This window comes from Lepisma saccharinum, chromosome 4, assembly GCF_977018435.1.
Source record: "Lepisma saccharinum chromosome 4, izLepSacc3.1, whole genome shotgun sequence".
Classification (NCBI taxonomy): Eukaryota; Metazoa; Arthropoda; class Insecta; order Zygentoma; family Lepismatidae; genus Lepisma; species Lepisma saccharinum.
Window position 1 is genome coordinate 82,043,591 of NC_139232.1, and position 19,972 is coordinate 82,063,562.

The 19,972-nt window shown below is 37.9% G+C and overlaps 1 long non-coding RNA gene across 1 annotated transcript in view; it reads left to right on the forward strand.

Annotated features, from left to right (window-relative positions):
• Positions 1-7,691: 7,691 nt before the first annotated feature.
• Positions 7,692-19,972, forward strand: part of LOC145987238 (uncharacterized) — a 48,384-nt gene continuing 36,103 nt past the window's right edge. The window contains exon 1 of the long non-coding RNA XR_014441635.1: positions 7,692-7,786. This is a non-coding gene — a long non-coding RNA (uncharacterized LOC145987238). The remainder of the gene's footprint in view (positions 7,787-19,972) is intronic.

A 19,972-nucleotide genomic window follows, 5' to 3' on the forward strand; every position in this document is an offset into this window, starting at 1 on the left:
ATTTACATAAAATCTCAACATATCTGAGATTTGTTATTTTGTATTGTACCAAGTAACAAGTCTTTGAACATTTCTGAAGGCACAGCCTGATTGAGAAAATGGTTTGTTTGATGTATGGTGACTAAAACAACATTGTCAATCTTATCAATACATTTTGAATCAACTTTGATTTTTCCAACCCTTTACAGTAAAATGTATTTTCTCCCTTTAACTCGTTAAAAAACACCTTCACATGTTTGATATTATAACCTTTAGGTTCTGCAAATAACAAATTATGGTGATTATGTGTTAACCACTTACATTGTTTGTAATCTAAGTCAAACTTTCCAATATCAAGAAAAGCGTGAAACACAATTGTTAAATCTGTTGAGCAAACACAAATTTCACGAATTTAAAAACTGTTGTCTTTACTTCTAAAACCTTGCACATCAATTATAAAAGCCATTTTTTTCTTTCTTTAATGCAACTACTCACAACAGAAATTGTCCCCGTGGTGTATCTTGTTTTGATGTATACACCGAACTAAATCGTGCATCAAATCTCTCTCATCACTTAGAGTCCAAAGTAGCAAATAGGCGTCCGACTCTGTTTCAAAATCGTATTCAATCTCAGGGTGAGTATTCATAAAATGGTAGAAAATGTGATAAAAATTCTCCGGCTCCCTAAGATAAGTTTTTAAGTTGGAAATCTTCCATGTAAAAGAGCGTCCGCATTCGTCAGCACTTTCAGCACTATCACACTCCAAAGAATGCTTACTCAAGCACTGGTGAGCCAGTTGATTTGGCGCATTCGTGAAACAACCATCACAAATAACAGCATACTTACGTATATAAGTATATAGTCTTTTTAACAGACAATGCTTGTCAATGAAGCCAGAAAAACATCCACAACTTTCGAAAATAATATGTTCGATATCTTCTGTGTCAGCCAGAGCTGAAGCGTTCTGTATATTCTGACTTGCCATATTGATATAGTGGACATCTCGCACCTTTTATATGTACACACAGGGAACTTTCCACCTAACTGTCTCTCACAAATATCTTGCCAAGAAAAGAAAAATTTCAGGTCAATGAGCTCCCAACACCGTTACTAATTGTCACCAATAACCTCCCAACAACATTACAACTTGAACTTTACCAAAAATTCTCATCACTTGCTCAGTTTGGAAGTGATAACCTCCACACATACATCGCGAAAAAATAGTCCCAACTCACATTTCACTCTTTCACTTAAAAATTCAACACAATTATCAAATATCGACAGTTCATGTCGCTCTATTTGATCTTGTATATTGGTAATATCCTGACAATTATGATCATTCGAATTATTAGTACAACCATAACAACTATCCTTAATTGATCCAACACATAATGAAATATAAGACTCATAATATTCACGTATTGGAGTCTGATATTCACAATACCTTTTAGTTATTTTTGATATGCAATCAGACAATCGTAAAAGTTCTGTCCAGGTAGTTAACATCATTGTCATTGGTATTTCCGAATCAAAAATATCCACAAACTGAATAACTTTTTTATTGTACAATTTGCCAAAGCCAAGCATGTATTTTTCACCTAGCAACGCAGGCGACAAAACCAACTCTTCCTCACTAGATAAATAATTAGATATATTTTCCCCCAACTCCATCAGTGTACACCATTCTTCCATACACAACACAATTCCTTGGCTGTTGTGACGAGCAATACGCACACACACAGAAACATCGTTCTCCACATCAAATCCAACAGTTGCACTCTTGAATGCAGTTTTACTCAAAGGGTAACATACCTCCAACAGGTATTGCTTCCGTGGTTTCCATGTGGAAGAGGACTGGGCACCATTTTCCTCCATTCTGGATCCAGAGAGCTGCTTTAACATGTTTAACTGTTGCTGCACATAACTATTCCCTTGAAAATTAAGTTTTCTTTTCGCATTCCAAACCTTTCCTCCCTGTAGAGATGCAGTTTTTACAGTTGACATTGCAGTAACTCCTTCCGAACATGATGTAGATTTAGACATTGCAGATACTTCGGCACCACCAGATCTTTGCATTCTCCTTGTCTTGGAAAAACCACTTCTCTGCATCTTGCTCTTCTCCTTTCTGCTTCTTCACAATAACACAGTAACTGCACAATACATTTAAACCTTAATATACACCAGCCCACATCACTTCCACCAACGTCATAGAACTATAAATAGCACATAACGGAACATCTTAAATAGAAAACAACGTGACTAGTGAGTCTCTCTCTCTCTCTCTATCTCTCTATGTCTTCTTTTCTCTCCACCTCTCTCTCTCCCTCTCTCCATATCTCTGTGTCTCCCTTTCTCTCTCTCTCCCCATATCTCTGTGTCTCCCTTTCTCTCTCTCTCTCTCTCTCTCTCTCTCCCTCTCTCCATATCTCTGTGTATCCCTTTCTCTCTCTCTCTCTCTCTCCATCTCTCTGTGTCTCCCTTTCTCTCTCTCTCTCTCTCTCTCTCTCCTCATCTTTATCACTTCTTCTCTTATGTTATTCTTTGAGTGGTAACGGGCAATACTCTACTAGTATGAAATCACGTGAAAAGAAAAGTCAGTTATTAGAAACAACTATAAAAATATAAGTACAGTCGCTGCGGAATTATTATGCATTATTCTTGACCGGATTCTCAACAATAGAACTTAAATTGTGAAAATGCAATTGACGTAAAAAAGTGCTGTGCAAATTTTAAGGCATTTAGGAGTTCCAATATCTTTTCTGTTGTTGACGATCGTCTTTTCAAAAGTCTTACTTTTACAGCACTGATTATTCAACTATCATGTTCAGACATCATTTCTGAGGTTAAGATGATATTAAACTTGCAATCTAATGTAATAGCAGCACGTTCGGCATCAAATTTCCCATGTAAGGTATTTAAATGGGAGAACAATTGCTGATCAAAAGCGTGGGGATACAACAGGGGTGCTGCCACCTACAATAGTTTGCTTTGACCAGGCCTATTATTTCCGATACTTTGGGCCATTATGTTGCAACTGTATGTTGTAGACAACTATCAAACCTGTAAAACAATCATGCCGTAATAAGCGAAAAAAAATAATAAATAAACTCTGGGACAGTAGCAAGTGCCTCCTATGTCGCTCGTAGGAAGCGTATTCTACAAGAACCATGAAAACTAATAATCTAAGTATCTTTAATTCTATTTTGCCATTAAAATCTTATGTGTTTGTGTCTTCGTCTCAAGCAATAGTGTGTGTAAATGTGTGTGACGTTGTTTGTGTACTCGTCTCCACCCGATGAAGAGAAGAAATAACCTAGATGTGTGTCTTAGAAATTTTCGTGTAAGTCAAATAAGTGCTTGCCTTGATATATTGTTCGCTTTTTCGATCAAAGAATGTCCCCACAGCTACGTGTTCCGATCGGCCGCAGAGAGAGGGGAGGGAAGGAGAAACAATAGCGCCTTTTTCTTTCAAAAATGGGTGAAAACGTCATGAGAGAGAGCCTCCCCTACCCGCCTGACCATCAAACAGCTTCAACCCCCGTTACTCGGTCAAAGACCCAGGACACTCTCGTTCGGAAGCAGAGGTTGCCAAATTTATCCGACCTCACCATAGCACACGCAAACATTCGTTCTTTAATCCCGAAGACAGACGAACTGAGGTTCGTGGTACGACAACGGTACGCCAATTATTATGATATCGTAATAATAACGGAAACGTGGCTCTGTAGCGCAGATGGGACGAACGAAATCAACATCGCCGGTTTTCCGTAACGACAGAAACAAGAAAGAAGGCGGGCGCATTGCCATATTTATCCGCTCGGCCCTGGCAGTAAAATTCGCAGACTTCCGACCATCCGAAGCCAATGATATTGAATATATTAGCATGATAGTTAGTGTAAGTGACTTAAAACTTGGTATTTGAGCGTTTTACCGTCCACCGAATGTAGCCTATACAAATCTCGCAATTGTGGAAGAATTTATTACAGATAACTATGCCAGTGTAGACACTTTTCTTATGCTAGGCGATTTTAATTGCGACATGCTCAGCACACAAAAAGCGGAGAACCTGTTTTTCAAAGATATTATTAAATCGTATAGTTTGACACAATTGATTGATAAACCCACTAGAATAACCGAATCTTCCGAAACATTGTTAGATTTAATAATTGTTGACAACCCCAACATTGTATCTTCTTTCGAAATCGCTAGTCCAATTGGAACGTCAGACCACTGCTTGACGAGCGTGTCACTGCATTGCGCAAAACCCAGGTACGTTACGTACCGAGATTTTAAGAAATTTGAATATGAAAATTTTTGTCTAGATGCTGTAAACATCAATTGGAATGAAACGTTTAAACTTGGAAACATCGATTCTAAAATAGAATTTCTTGAGAAAAATCTCGTCGACCTGTTTAACCTTCACGCCCCATTACGAACGGTTAGGGTGACGAAAGAGCCAGCGCTGTGGCTAACGGATAATCTTAAGCTGCTCATGAAACTGAGGGATGGTGCGCTGCGTAAATACAAGCGAAGCAAATTAATTTTACATTGGAACGAATATAAAAGATTAAGAAATTTTATGTGGCAAGAGAAAAAAGCTTATTTTTCTTTTATTGTACATAACAACAAGAGAAATTCAAAGAATATGTAGAATAGCCTGAAAACAATTGGTATCGGTAGCAAACGGAACGCGGGAGAACTTCCGCCTCACCTGAGCAGTCCCTTTGAAATTAATAAACATTTTGCAAATGTCTATGACAGTGTTCTTCGAGACAACGCCATTATTGCAAAGGAGGGCAAGTATTTCTTAGAGAACTGCTTTCAAAACGATGCAAAAGAATTATCCTTTCGCAAGGTTCAAGATTCTGAGGTTGAAAAGGCCGTGTACAGTATTCGATCAAATGCTGCAGGAGTGGACAACATTACGTGCAAAATGCTTAAACTGGCCCTTCCGTTCATAATTACGGCACTCACACATACCATAAATTTTTCTCTGAAAAGCGGCCAATTTCCAAATGCATGGAAGGAAGCTCGAGTTATTCCGCTCCCCAAAAAGCAGACGTTAACCTCTCTAAGCGATTTAAGACCAATCAGCGTTGTATCAATATTTTCAAAAATCACAGAAAAGATAGTATCTACACAATTAACAGATTACATTGCAAAATATAAAATCATACCGGATTCTCAATCAGGTTTCCGTACTTCTCATAGTACAACCACGGCATTATTATCTGTCACGGACAATATTTTACGTTCGATTAACGATAAAAAACTAACTATACTAGTATTATTAGACCATTCTAAAGTTTTCGATCTTGTCAATCATAACCTTCTCCTAGCAAAAATGAAATACTACAGTTTTTCGAAGGCTGTAATAAACTGGTTCCAATCATATCTACGCGATAGAAGACAAAGAGTTTTTTACCGTGGCGACACCGGATCATCACCGATAACATTAAACGGAGGAGTCCCGCAAGGTTCCATTCTGGCTCCCCTTTTATACACCTTATAAATCGCCGATATATCAAACACCATCAGCCATTGTAATATACATTGTTACGCGGATGATACGCAGTTCATGATATCGTCATCACCATCGGATTTGTTAAACAAGATAGATAATCTAAACAATGATTTACATGCCCTTAACAAGTGGCTCACTGCAAATGGGCTTGCAATTAACCAGAATAAATGCGTATACACAATTTTAGGCTCTAACTATTATCTTGAAAAAGTAAATTATGATACAATTAACATCAAAATTAAAAACCAAAACATAATTTATGCATCAACGGTTAAAAATCTAGGCCTTACTTTCGATCCAAATTTTTCCTGGTCAGCGCATATCTCAGCGAAATGCACAAAAGCACTAACAATAATGAGATCACTCTACAGGAGGAGAAACTTTTTCACTAGAGAAACGAAATTATATCTCATCGAAACCCTAATATATCCTATTTTTGATTACTATGATGTGGTGTACGGAACGAAAGTACAACGTAAAATATCAAACAGAATACAAAAAATACAGAATTCTTGTATTCGTTACGTTCTCTCGATCAGGAGAAATCAGCACATCCTACCCTTGCTCAATACATACAATATCCTTAACATGTCTAGGCGACGTCTTCTGCATCAGTGTTCCACAATATATAAGGTATTAAAATTGCAAACACCTAGTTATCTCCACGAGAAACTGACATTTAGAAATTCCATACATCCATACAATACTAGAGGTCGGCGAAAAATCAATATTCCCCGCCACTCTGCTGTCAGTTTCGAAGGTTCCTTCTCCCTCTGGTCTGCAAAGGTTTTTAATACTCTTCCCGATTATGTTTCTTTTGCAACAACACCCAATAACTTCAAAGAACAAGTCATATTATTTTAAATGCAAAGACAAGAATTGAGCATTACCTCGTACGGCTAAGCAACAGGAATCAAGTAAAGTAAAACCATGTATTTTGCAAACACTTACCTGACACAACTAATATTTCAACCTGTGTGCATGATATTTTAGTATCGATTTGGAAATTGCGTATGTACACGCGTGTATGTGTGTGCGTGTGTGTGTGTTAATGTATCTGTCATTGTATTCCTATAATTTTATTATCTTTCATTTAAGTCATATTCATTCATGTTCTGTTATATATTTGATTTCAGTATTATAAATTTATGTATTGTAACTTTTATTCACCATAGTTAGGTGGTAGAGCAGCCCAAGGCTGAATCTCGCTCTGTAGTAAATAGAAAGACTTTTCAATTCAATTCAATTGTACGTTTAGCTCTGGCTGTAATATTACCATGGCATTGGCAGTTACATCTAATACTAATACTCCAACAGAATTTAACCGACCATCGTGGCGGAGTGGTTAGTACAGCGCGCTAAAACTCCAGGGGTTCCGGGTTTGAATCCTAGCCTGGGCATAGGTGATCTTTGTGAGTGAATTCATTAACTTCATCATCATTGCTCATTCTTATAGTCGCGTTAAGATAAACTTGGCAAAAAACCAAAGCAAAATAACCTAATTTAATCAACCTCACAGCGTTCCTGACTTTCTCTTTGTTCCACATTTTCGGATCTACCCCTTCACCCTTAAAATAAAAGTCCTGGGTGCGTGACTTACATGATTGATTGATTGATTTGGTGTTTTAAGTCCATTTTATGTACAGTAAAGGTAATTGGGACTGCACCTACAGTTTAAAGTGGAATCCGAACCGCTATGTGCCTTCACCGAGTATCGAACCCGGGACCTCATGCCTTACAGAAGCATGTACAAAATAAAGATGAAACACAAAGTGCAAGACTAATATAAGTATGAAATCTTTCTGATAATTATTAATCATTATATAGCATGAATTAAATAAAATCTAATACTCACATTTATATAGTGTGCTTGTGCGTGGGTGTGTGTAACCCAATTAGTGATCCTTTAATGAGTCATGGCTTAATTAATCCCTTATGGATTCTCGATTTCTTATTATTTCTACTGTTTCGTGACAATTTTGAGCTCACTTCATTCTTTGTAAAGAGCATAGTTTACTTATTTTAATTGCATTACATCTTACGTTATAGTGTTAGAAATTTAGAATTCAATATTCCACGGTACATCAAATTAAAGCTCTAGTTAAGTCATGCAATATTAAAGGAACTATTTATTATTACTATTTTGTATCCCTTGAGAAATTGATTAGACACAAGATTTGCATTTGATGCGCTTTCATTTTCTATAAAAACAGGTCGTTCATTCGATACAAATCAAAAGTTTTTCTTCTAGAATATTGCTTATTAAGCTGACGATAGTGGTCGGTAAGTAAGAGAAAATTTATTTCATTTTTGAATAATGAACAAAATCTTGCTACTTATTACAACTCTGTCATGGAGGAGGATAGTTTTGTATTGCTCCTAGGTAGGTTTTGTGGAGATCTTTATGCACACTAAAATCACACAGAATACTAAAACATACAAGATCAATGCGGTTTCTACTACATAACACGCATTTGGGGCATTATTATGTCTATATGTACACGACATACCTTTGTGGTGGTAGGTCGTTGCTCGACACGCAGTAGGTTTTTTCAGGCCGTTGCTTCTGTATGACAGGCGCTAGGTTATTGATTCCTCTACTTAACATGCCTCTGTGGCGATAGGTCATTGCTCCTCTATGTACACGACATGCCTGTGCGGACACGCATTTGTGGCATTTGGTCATTGCTTCTGTTGATCAAAGTTTATTCTGCATGACATATTTTTGTGGTAGTAGGTTATTAGTTTTACGACCTATAATAGTTTGTCAAACATCTACGGTTTTTTTCAGTTTTTTTTAAGTATATAGTTTTATTAAGTATATAGTTTTTGATTTGAGCCCCAAGAAATTATATATAAATACCAAAAACCAAAAATAGTAACACACTAAGTATACATACAAAGCATACAAAACATACTGCTGAACCAAACTGATATTTTGTATTAAGTATATAGTTTTGATTTGGACCCCAAGATATTGTATATAAATACATACGACGAAAAATGCCAAATCAAAAATATTGTAATCAATGCAATAAGAATATATTTAGCCCTAATTGGGCTAAGCACCAACGTAATTGTGATCCTGAGAAAATGCCCACTAAAATATGCCCAAAATGCCATAGAAAATTTAGCATGGCATACTTCAATAGGCATATAGGCGCTTGTTCCGCACAGGTATCTATATCGTCCCTACAGCCATCTACATCTTTTTCTGGTCTAAAGGGAAAGCTTGTTACATCTGATAACACTAGACCAGCAAAGCAGCCACGCAAAACACCCATTGATAGTAGTTTTAATGGTCAACTAAGGGATTACCGTTTCGTATCAGAGCCAAAATATGATATTAAGATTTTTTTGAATAGTGTAAATTTTGATGTGCAGGCTATTCTAAAGGCACAAAACGGCTCTTATAAGCTATCCCTCAAATTGTATACTGAATATAAGAAACCAAACAGTACACAATCTATACAGCTCTACATAACAAAAAATCTACCTGTATACTCAAATACAAACTTAGACGAAATACTAAGCAGGTTCATAGACCAATTGCTTATGAAACATTCTGAGTTTGCTGCTAAAGAATCAGGATGGAGTCTTTGTGGATCTCCACACAGGCTCTATGTTAATATTTCTGAATTCAGACCTCTACAAGGTTCTACATATCTGCCTTTACCTGACAATATCAAAAACAAAAAAAGTCGTCGTTAACGTAGAAAATACCGACCAGAAATGCTTTTTGTGGTGTATTTTGGCTGCTTTGTTTCCAGTTTTAAATAATCCACAGCGAATAAGTCATTATAAACAGCACGAACATGATTTTGATGATGCTATGGATGGCTTAAAATATCCAATGTTTGTCCAGAATATCGATAAATTTGAAAAAAAAAAAGGCCAGAGATAGCAAAGGCCGACCATTATCTATTAATGTGTTTTCTGCTGCTCGTGGCGATTGCTTGATAGAACCTCTTAGAATCAGCAAACTTGATGATGACTCTGCTGTCCCGATCGATCTGCTCTTAATTGATTGAGATGGTTCTTACCATTACACTCTGATACGCAATCTTCAGGCTTTAGTCAGAAAACAAGTAGGCAAATCCAATAGAATATACAAGTTGTGTCGAAGATGTTTGACTGTGTTTGATGGTCAAAAAATAGTAAATGTTGTTGATGAAGAGAATACCGGAATTGTTAAAAACAAGTTGGCTGAACATTTAATATACTGTGGCAACCATAAACCTGTTCATATGGCTATGCCTAAACCAAACGAAAATGCCAAATTCAAAAAATTCGAAGCCTTGTTGCGGCACCCAGCATATATAGTATGTGATTTTGAATCAAATCTCAAACCGCTTGCATTCTGCAGCCAAGATACCGAAGAGTCTTCAAGTACACCGTATCAGCTACATCAACCTTCTAGTTTTTGTTATGTGGTTGTACAGGATGGTGTTGTTAGTAAATCATACTTATACAGGGGACCAGATGCTGTTAAAAAATTTGCACGTAAAATATAAAATGAGTGCCGTCGGATAGCCCTCAATATTTTGTTAAAATCAGAACCTATGCTACCTTTAACACAGGATCAACTCGAAGATTTCAACAGTACAGAAAAATGCCCGGTATGAAATTCTGAATTTTCGGATACAAATATCAAGGTGCGTCATTATCGCCATACGGACGGTCGATATAAACAGGCTTTGTGTAGTAGCTGTAATATTAAGATCCAGAGACCAAAATTTGTCCCGATATTTTGCCACGGTGCATCTATTTATGATTTTCATCATCTGATCAGATACGAAGGCTTTAAGAAGTAGGATTTAAATATTTTAGCACAAAATGACGAAAAATATATAGCTATTAGCAAAATAATCTGTGTTGATGGCAGGCCCATATACCTAAGATTTCTAGATTCATATAGATTTCTGTCGGCTAACCTTGCCACTCTGGCCAGTCAATTATCTGATGCCCAATTCAAAATTACGTCTGACACGTTTCCAAATTTGGACCTGAAATTGATTAGGCGTAAGGGTGTATAGCCATACGACTATGTTACCGATTTTTCCCAATTTGACGAGCATGCTCTGCCACCGCAACAAGAGTTCTACAGCAAGCTCAGAGCATCGGGAATTAGTGATGATGATTATTGCCATGCCCAGTTGATGTGGACCAACTTAAATTGTCAGAATCTTGGTGATTATCATAAATGCTATTTGGCACTCGATGTGACGCTTTTAGCCGATGTACTTGAAGCATTTAGAGCATCCTCAATACAAAATTATTACCTTGACCCGGTCTATTTTTACAGTGCTCCAGGTCTAGCATGGTCTGCGATGTTTCTGAACACTAAAATACAATTGGATCTGGTCCAGGACCAGGACATGTATCTGTTCATCGAACAATGTATACAAGGGGGCATGGTACAATGTTCTCAAAGATATGCCAGAGCCAACAACAAGTGTGTTTCCGATTATGATTCTGTGCGACCATCAAACTATATATTTTATGTGGATGCCAACAGCCTGTATGGTTACGCCATGATGAAAAACTGCCATATGCAGGGCTTGAGTGGGTCGAAGATTTCAACATTGAGGATCTTCAAGACTTTGATCACAGTGACTATGGCCTGTTCTTAGAGGTCGATCTGTCAATTCCTGATAATTTGCACAGCCAGTTTTCTGATCTGCCGCCCATTGCTGAGTTCCAGCGTCCGCCTGGGTCTAAACAGAAGAAGCTAATGATGACTCTAGAGCCAAAACGGGGTTATTGCATATACTACAAGAACCTCCAGTTCCTGATGCGCCACGGTGTTAAAGTAACCATGGTTTGCAAAGTCTTAAGGTTCAGGCACTCAAAATGGTTGAAGGCATATATTGATACAAATACCGAGCTTCGAACACGTGCGGTAACACAATTTGATAAGACCTTGTTCAAATGGATGGTCAATTCGGTGTATGGTAAGACCATAGAAAATGTCTGAAAACATACTGATGTCAAATTGATTACTGGCTCCACCCAGAGCAAAAAATTGGTAGGAAAGCCCAACTTCAATTACAGAAGAATTTATGACGATATTCTGGCGCTTTTTAACATGAATAAAACAAAGATCAAGTTTGATAAGCCTATTCATGTAAGGGCTGTAATATTAGAATTGGCCAAATTACACATGCTGGAGCTTTATTACGATGTGCTGAAGCCTTTTTATGGTGATCGTATAAGACTGATATATATGGACACGGATAGCTTTATTTTTGATATTCAGACAGATGTAGTCTATCAAGATATAGCACAGCCTGCATTGCTTGAATATTTCGATACCAGCGAATTGCCTGGCCATCTGAATATTCCACCACACAGGTGCCTGGCAAGTTAAAACACGATACACTTGGCGATGTTATTGTAGCATTTGCTGGGTTAAGGGCCAAGATGTACAGCTTTGCAACATCCAGTGGTGCTGTTACTAAAAAAGCCAAGTGCGTTGGTAGAGTAACTGTAGACAAAGAGCTCAGATTTGAAGATTACAAAGATTGTCTCAAATCAAGTAGCACAATCAGAACATCAGAATGCAGAATCCAGAATGTGGATCACTTGTTGACAACAAATATTGTAAGAAAAGTGGCTCTGGAACCACATGTCGATAAGAAATGCGTTTTATCATATGGTATACATACTCTACCATGGGGTCATTGTGACTTGATAACTGGCAATCGATGCCCAATCACAGAGCATTGTTTGCAATAAATAAACATGCCGATGAACTTATTTCGGTTCAAAAAACAGGCTGTTATGGACCTGCCAACACCAGCGCCCTCTCCTGATATACAGTCTATGCTATCTAAACTAAGTGGTTTTGTTAATTATTCATCTGAATAGCATACTTACAGATGTTGATGTTAATATAGGTAAAACATTATACATATTTAACAACAACTTAAACTACTACCAGTTACCTGTAGGTGGTCAATTACAATTTATTACAACCCCCGAGGGTAATGTCAAAGTTTCAGTAGGCAGAAATATTTACAGGATTAAGCACTCAAATATGGTTTCTGGCACTGTATATACTGTCTCTGCCGGTGAATGTTTATATATTGAGGTTCTGGGACACAATGACAAGCTTATACCTCTTTTTACAGAATTAAGAATCAGATAGTTTATAATAAATAACCGCTAAACAACACAATGCCTAACGATATATTTTGCCATACAAGGCGCGAAGATCACAGCGATGAGAGTCTGATGCTTGATGTCAGAGTCAAAAAATTAAGAAGTGATTTACAATCTCTGCAAACCACACTCAATGCCAGTCTTCAACTCGAGATTACCAATTTACAATCACAATGCATGGACCCTCTTCTTAAAATCGACTCAGAACTCAAATTGTTGCTCCAGAAATACACTGACTTGGCTACACTCGATAATTTTCAGAGTTTAGAGGAGGCCATAGCAGGTCTTCAAGCCAAATTTAAGACTCAGGCTACCAACTCTGAGCAACTGAAACAGCAACTAGAAGAGTAGATTGGTAGTGTCCAGACACAGCTCCAAACAATTGTCAAAAGCATAAAGTCCCAAAATGATTTCGATCTAGTGATTTCTACTTTAAAGGAACAGATTCAATCTATACAGATACCTAATCTGGACCCCTTAAACAATGCCATAGCCGAGGTCAAAGAAAAAATTGAGACACTAGAAAATTTTATGAACAACCTACCATCTTCGGATGCTCTGAGTGCTATTACTCGTAGTGTTGCCAACATCAAGCTACAACTAGAGACATACGAGGATTTTGGCAAAATTCAGAGTACCATAAGCCATCTTGAGGGTACCATAGCAGCAGTACGCAACGATCTGACAAATGTACAAAAAACTCTGGAGTCCCATTTACTTGGTATCGTAGGCACCCTTGCCAGTGTCCCCCAATAAATTACCAAACTTGAAAACCTCAACACCGAATCCGAGCTATCCCATTTTCATCACTTGATCGATGATATTCTAACAAAGCTTGAAATTTTACAACAATCAACACCTACTCAGGCAGGCATAGCCCTGCTCCAAGATGCTATGCGTAGTGTAGCTGATCCTACAGAATTAAATGCTGTAAAATTGGCCTTGAGTTTCTGCAGAATACGGTGGCCAATCTGCCTACATCACAGGAACTTAAAAATATTAAAACAGCCGTATATCGCATATTGAAATCTGAAGACATCAAGAATATTCAGACAGAGATCAAACAGCTTACTCAGACAGTGGCTACTCTTCCAACCAATCAGCATATTAACGAACTGCATGCTCTGTTTGAGGATATCAGAACCCAAGTCCATGATCTTACAGCCCAAAATTCAAAATTGACTGTTGTTGAAAATCTACAGCAAATTGTAGCCAACATCAAGCAACATCTAGGGACCATGGAATCCAACCAAGCAAATGCTCTGTCTGTTTTTGCCACGCAGCTTCAAGAGATTGTGCAACAATACAAGAAACTTACTGTGGACATAAGAATCAAACCAGGCCACGACGAGATTGTTAGGACTATCAACGAGCATCTTGAATCTGTAATAATTAAATTGCTTACAGCAGTAAAAGAAATAACTGGCCTAATCGAGAATCCTACGCACACAGTAATCCCCGAATTGTACAGTGTCCCCAACAAAGAATACGATTCACCGTTTACACCAGGTGACAAACTGTATATGTTGTCCCCTGCACAATTTTATTACCAGTTCTTCGTGAGAGGCACACTCAAACCGGTCAAGATCAAATACTTTTTACAACCGCAGGCTCACCACTACCCTACCTTATCAATAGCCAATGCGGACAACAAACCAAATATCACCAGTGTGGAGTTAGAGGATTTTACAGACCCCGAAACACTATAAACAGCCTATGCTGAAGATGACGGTTCTTTGGAGTTTGACATACAAATAGGGGATAAGCTGTATTTAGAAAATCCTGTAGTATCAGCTGCTGAACACCCCATAGTTTCAATATTCTTGTTTAAGTACTATGTCTAGACAAACCATAGTTGACGAGCTATACAGACCAGCCAGACTTAACTATAAGCGACTGCCAGTGGTCACAAAAGGCACTGTGGCAAGCTGACTTGGTTGAGATCAACAGGTGCTATAAGTATCTACTTACTGTCATAGATACATTTTCGAAATATGCCTGGGCTGTTCCGCTCAAATCCAAGACTGGAGTATGTGTCACAGAAGCTTTTAGGACAATCATCAATCAGAGTAGCAGATTACCGCGCTATCTACAAACAGATAACGGTAAAGAATTCTATAATTTGGTGTTTCAACAATTTGTTAAGAGCCAGTCAATACGACATTACTCAAGTTAAAGCGATCTCAAAGCCTCTATTGTAGAAAGATTCAACAGGACCCTAAAAAGTCATATGTATAAGCAATTTACGCTTCAAGGTAATTATAAATGGGTTGCTATGATACCAGAACTTCTAGATCAGTATAACAACTCGGTCCACACTACAATTAATAAGAAGTCATCTGATGTAACCAAATCTGACGAGCAGCGATTGTTCAACACTGTTTACTATCCGAGATATCAGCCAACAACCAGAAGACCTAAATACAAGGTAGGTGATCAAGTAACGATTAGTAAATATAAACACATATTCGAAAGAGGCCTTACTAGAAACTGGAGCACTGAATTATTTACAGTGGTTCAAGTTATACCTGGGACCCGTAACACATATATAATAAAAGACCATCACAACGAAATCCTCAAAGGCCGATTCTATGAAGAAGAACTTAGCAAAACTAAACAGCCTGACACATATCTCATAGAAAAAATCATCCGCAAAAGAGGCAACAAGCTACTGGTCAAATGGCTAGGTCATCCAGAAAACAGCCTGATCAAAGCAGACAAAGTGATACTATGAACACCTGGGATGTTATAAAGCGACTACCAGAGCCCGAACAGCAGACTAAGAAAAATGGCAATCTGCTACTGATAATATTCGTTGTCTTATTGTTGGGCCGTCGGGTTGCGGTAAGTCTACGCTACTGGTTGATAATTTTTTAATGGCACCTAACTGGTTAGACTGGAAAAACAGGCACTTGTACGTCATTTCTAAGAGCTTAGAACAATTAAACTATCAGCAGCTGATGAAGCTATACGATGGACTGGATATAGCCACTTTTGAATCAGATATTAAGCCACTCGATGACTGTCTCGATAACTCTGTTGTTGCGTTTGATGATATTATACTGGATAATCAAAACGAGGTTCGAAATTTTTTTTACACAGGGGCGGCACAAAGAGATAGATTGCTTCTACCTGGCGCAAACCTTTTCCAAAATACCGAAACAGCTGCTACGAGACAACAGTAATTTCATATGTGCCTTTCGTCAGGATCATACTAACCTCAAACACATACATAACGAGTATGTAGGTGCAGACTTAAGCTACAACGATTTTTCTAAGTTTTGTGGTAGGTGCTGGAACCAGGACAGCTACGAGTTTGTCACAATCGATATGACAAGAAAGCCCAATAGTGGTAAATATAGGAGTTAAATCAACGATTTTCTAGTCGTAGAGACGTATATGAACAACTATGAAACGACCAATCGTTGACGATCTTAAATTAAGAGACTATCTTGTAAAACGATTCAAGGGATGGAAATCAGAGAACCGAGGTTTTTATGAACAACACAAGCGCACAGAACAGCCTATTCTTGATGCTATTAGTGAACTGGGTAAAAATATCAAAACTGTTACAGAGCAGAACCGGTGGCATCATACATAAAATTGGCAATTTTAGGGTAACGTTTATGGGCGATGATCTGATTGTATATTCTGAATCTCATCTTGGAGAAAGAGGCGGTTTTGTTAAGTATCCTGGAACACCTGGATTGTGGGAACTGATGACTCGCAAATGACCTTACATCTATACAGATCAAGACTATGAGTACTACAAAGAAATACTAATAAAATCGGATGCCTTGTACCAGAACAACGATCCTCCACAAAAAGAGTCAAGTCTAGCACTGGAGCAAAATACAACAACTTAATGAAGACCATATGGACACTGATCAAGACAGGTAGCGGGATCAAACAGTACAGCACCCTGCCTAAACAATTCGGCTTGGTTGACGATCTCAGGAAACTCATAGATAGGTTGCTGGTCCTAGCTGGCGAAGAAAATGCTGGTAACCATAATTTTTACAACGAAAAGGTTGGAATTATGGAAATGATAGCCACCAAATTGTCCAATTTCAGAGTCAGTGACACTAAGGGCATTGGATATCTTATAAAAGTTATTAATACTCTACCGCCCAAATTTTGGAATATCTCTGAGGATCGGGGGCTGGTTAATGACATCATAAACAAGCTGCCATTTGAGCTACACCTACCAGGCTATCAGTATTGTGGTCCCGGTACCAAACTAGACCATAGACTAAACAGAGGAGACCTGGTGTTAATCCCCTAGACGCTGCTTGTAGAGACCATGACATAGCATACAACACACATACCGATATTGACAAGCGACATGTGGCAGACAAAAAATTAGAAGAGGCTGCATTCGGTAGATTAGTAAGCAGAGATGCTTCTTTGGGTGAAAAAATAGCAGCATTAGGGACCACCATAGCTATGAACACCAAACAAAAACTAGGGTGGGGGTTGTAACAGACTAAATAAACTGGCCCAGCAATAAATGTTACGGCTTAAATTTAAACCACTTAATTAAGCTACGTAATCCCAGAATATGTATATAATAAACCTACGATGAAGGCCAAGGGTGTTATGTATCAGATACCTTACGCAGGTCTTAAATCTCTTGGTACTATCGATAGTCTTCTAACCAAAAAGCAGCCAAAAAGAAAAGCTCTTGTCTTGCCAAAGGCCATGGTATGAAGTTGTTACTTAGTACCCCCCAGTTAAAAAATTACAGCAATCCAGAAAAAAATCACATGTAGGTGGCTTTATATTTAGTATCCCGGATATCTTAGCAGCACTAGGTGCAGTTGGTAGCTTAGCAGGGGGATCAGGTGCCATGGCAAAAACAGTAATAGATGCAAAGAAGAATAAGGCCGAATTAGCTGAACAAAGGCGCCATAATCTGGCCATAGAAAAACAAGGCAAAGGTCTTTAAAGAGTCATAAATAAGTTTAAAAAAACAAGCGTCACTTACCAACCAAGATATCGAAGCTTTAATCGAATCACTGGGCATCAAAAATTTTAGAGGTGTGTACATGTCTGATTCTTTACCAGAACGACCGCTCAAAAAAGAGTGTGGCATAGTCAATTTGTATAGCTACAAAAATCAGGGCACACACTGGATCTGCTATCTTAAATATTCAAACAACGAGGCGTTTGTGTTCGATTCGTTTGGGGGGATCCCACCTAATAATGTAGTAAAATATCTAAAATCTCATAATCTGTAATGCAATGACGATCGTATTCAAAATTTTGAAGATATTAATTGTGGACATCTGTGTTTATCTGTTCTTAGATATCTGTCCCAAATAAATAAACCATAAATTGAAGATTTTCAAAAAGGCCTTGTGGTATCTAAAACATCATGGGCATATTCCATCTGACGAGCCAGAATTCAATCTTATCCCAAATCAATAGATATTAGAGCATTCTATGGCATGTACTTGATCCCTAATATTACACACCATAACAACACAATCACAGTTGCGGATCAAAAAATTGTCATCACTCCAGGGCAGTACAATATATCTACTTTAAATGCTCATTTACCTAGTGGTGTTGTCTTAACTCAAAATTCTGTCACTCACAGAGTAGAGATTGTCTCTGCTATGGAGACAGTGGATCTGGGTACTATAGGAGAGCTTTTAGGCTTCCAGAACAACACAAAACTTGAACCAGCCATCAAACACACTGCTGTTAATATACTTAAATTCTTGGCCATAGAGACTCTGAATATTCATTGTAATGTGACCGAAGGTATGATCACCAAATCAGATGGCATAAGCACTCACAAACAAACTGGAATAATCGCAACATTCAAACCTAACTCTGAATTCATGGAGCCAATCATCTACACTCCATCATTAACATTATATTTTCCTGTGTGCCATAATAGAATCGACTATATTGAGTTGGTGGTCACTAACGAAAAAGAAGAATTAGTTGATTTTGCCGGAGCCACAACAACCGCCATCATAGAGATTAATATACAGGGTGTCGCAAAACTCTTTCAACAACGCTTGGGAGCTGGTAGATATCATAAAAACAAGTAACTTTTCCTATAAAGTTTACCTCGAAAGCGCTTAGCTTCTGTGCTATAAGCGCTTAAACTCTATCCTGTACGTATGCAACCCAACACAGCAAATGCTTGCTCTGACATAACTAGCAGGGGCGCGTGGCAGGGTTGCCACTAGCGTTCCTCGTTAAGAGAGACGACTTAAAAACAACAACTTGGGAGTCTTGCTTGAGCAAAATCCAAAACATTAATGATACTTGCGATGTTGTAAGAAGGATTCACAGTATTTATAAAGTGACCAAAACAAATAATGGGCAGACTGAAATTCAAGATTACTCATTCTAAAATATCTCCATAATTGATTGATTGATTTGGTTTATTTTAATTCCCTTTTCTGCCACCTTTGGCTAATCGCGAAGATGAGGATGATATGAAATAACAAATCACACCAATGTCTACACCAGGATTTAAACCCGAGACACCTGGCGCCGTAGTGAGATGTGCTAACCACATCACCACGGAGTGTTTCGTACATCATGCAATATCAACAATGCAAGGGACACGTGATATAGGGGAAATCCACGAACGAACAAATGTAAGCATCATGTGTTTGCTGCCTCGCTTCGAACACGCAGACTGAAATGTAGAAATTTTCAGCGAAAAATGCAGGTTCGACCAGGACTCGAACCCGGGTTATTACAATTTATTTGAAAATTATTCCTATCTGAAATAGCGTTATTGCTAATCGTGTTTGTTTCATAAGGAAATAATTGCGAGGCTCTTTTAATTTAATGATTGATTGATTCATTGCTTGATTGATTTGCTTTATTTTACTTAGCTGTTTGTGCCACTTTTGGCTAATATACGAAGATGGTGATGAGTGATGATATGATTAAATTGATGAATATACATTCACAAACATACATGCCCAAGCCGGGATTCGAACCCAAGACCCCTAGCTTATTTTAGAAAACAGTGGCAACCTATAAATTTTACCGACAACTGATATGCATGTAAGAAAAATTATGTGTTTCAAAAATTGGTATCAAGAAAATTCCAAGGATTATATGCAATACAAGGAACATGCGAATTAAAAACTTTCTCTCCCCCTTTCTCTCTCTCTCTTTCTCTCTCTTTCTCTCTATCTCTCTCTTTCTCTCCACTCAAACTGGTTAATCTTGAATGCTCTATTAAAGAAGTTGTAGGAAGAAATTAATATTTCACTGAAAGGAATTACATTGAGTTCGGTGCATACTTACTGCTTGTACTAGTTTGTT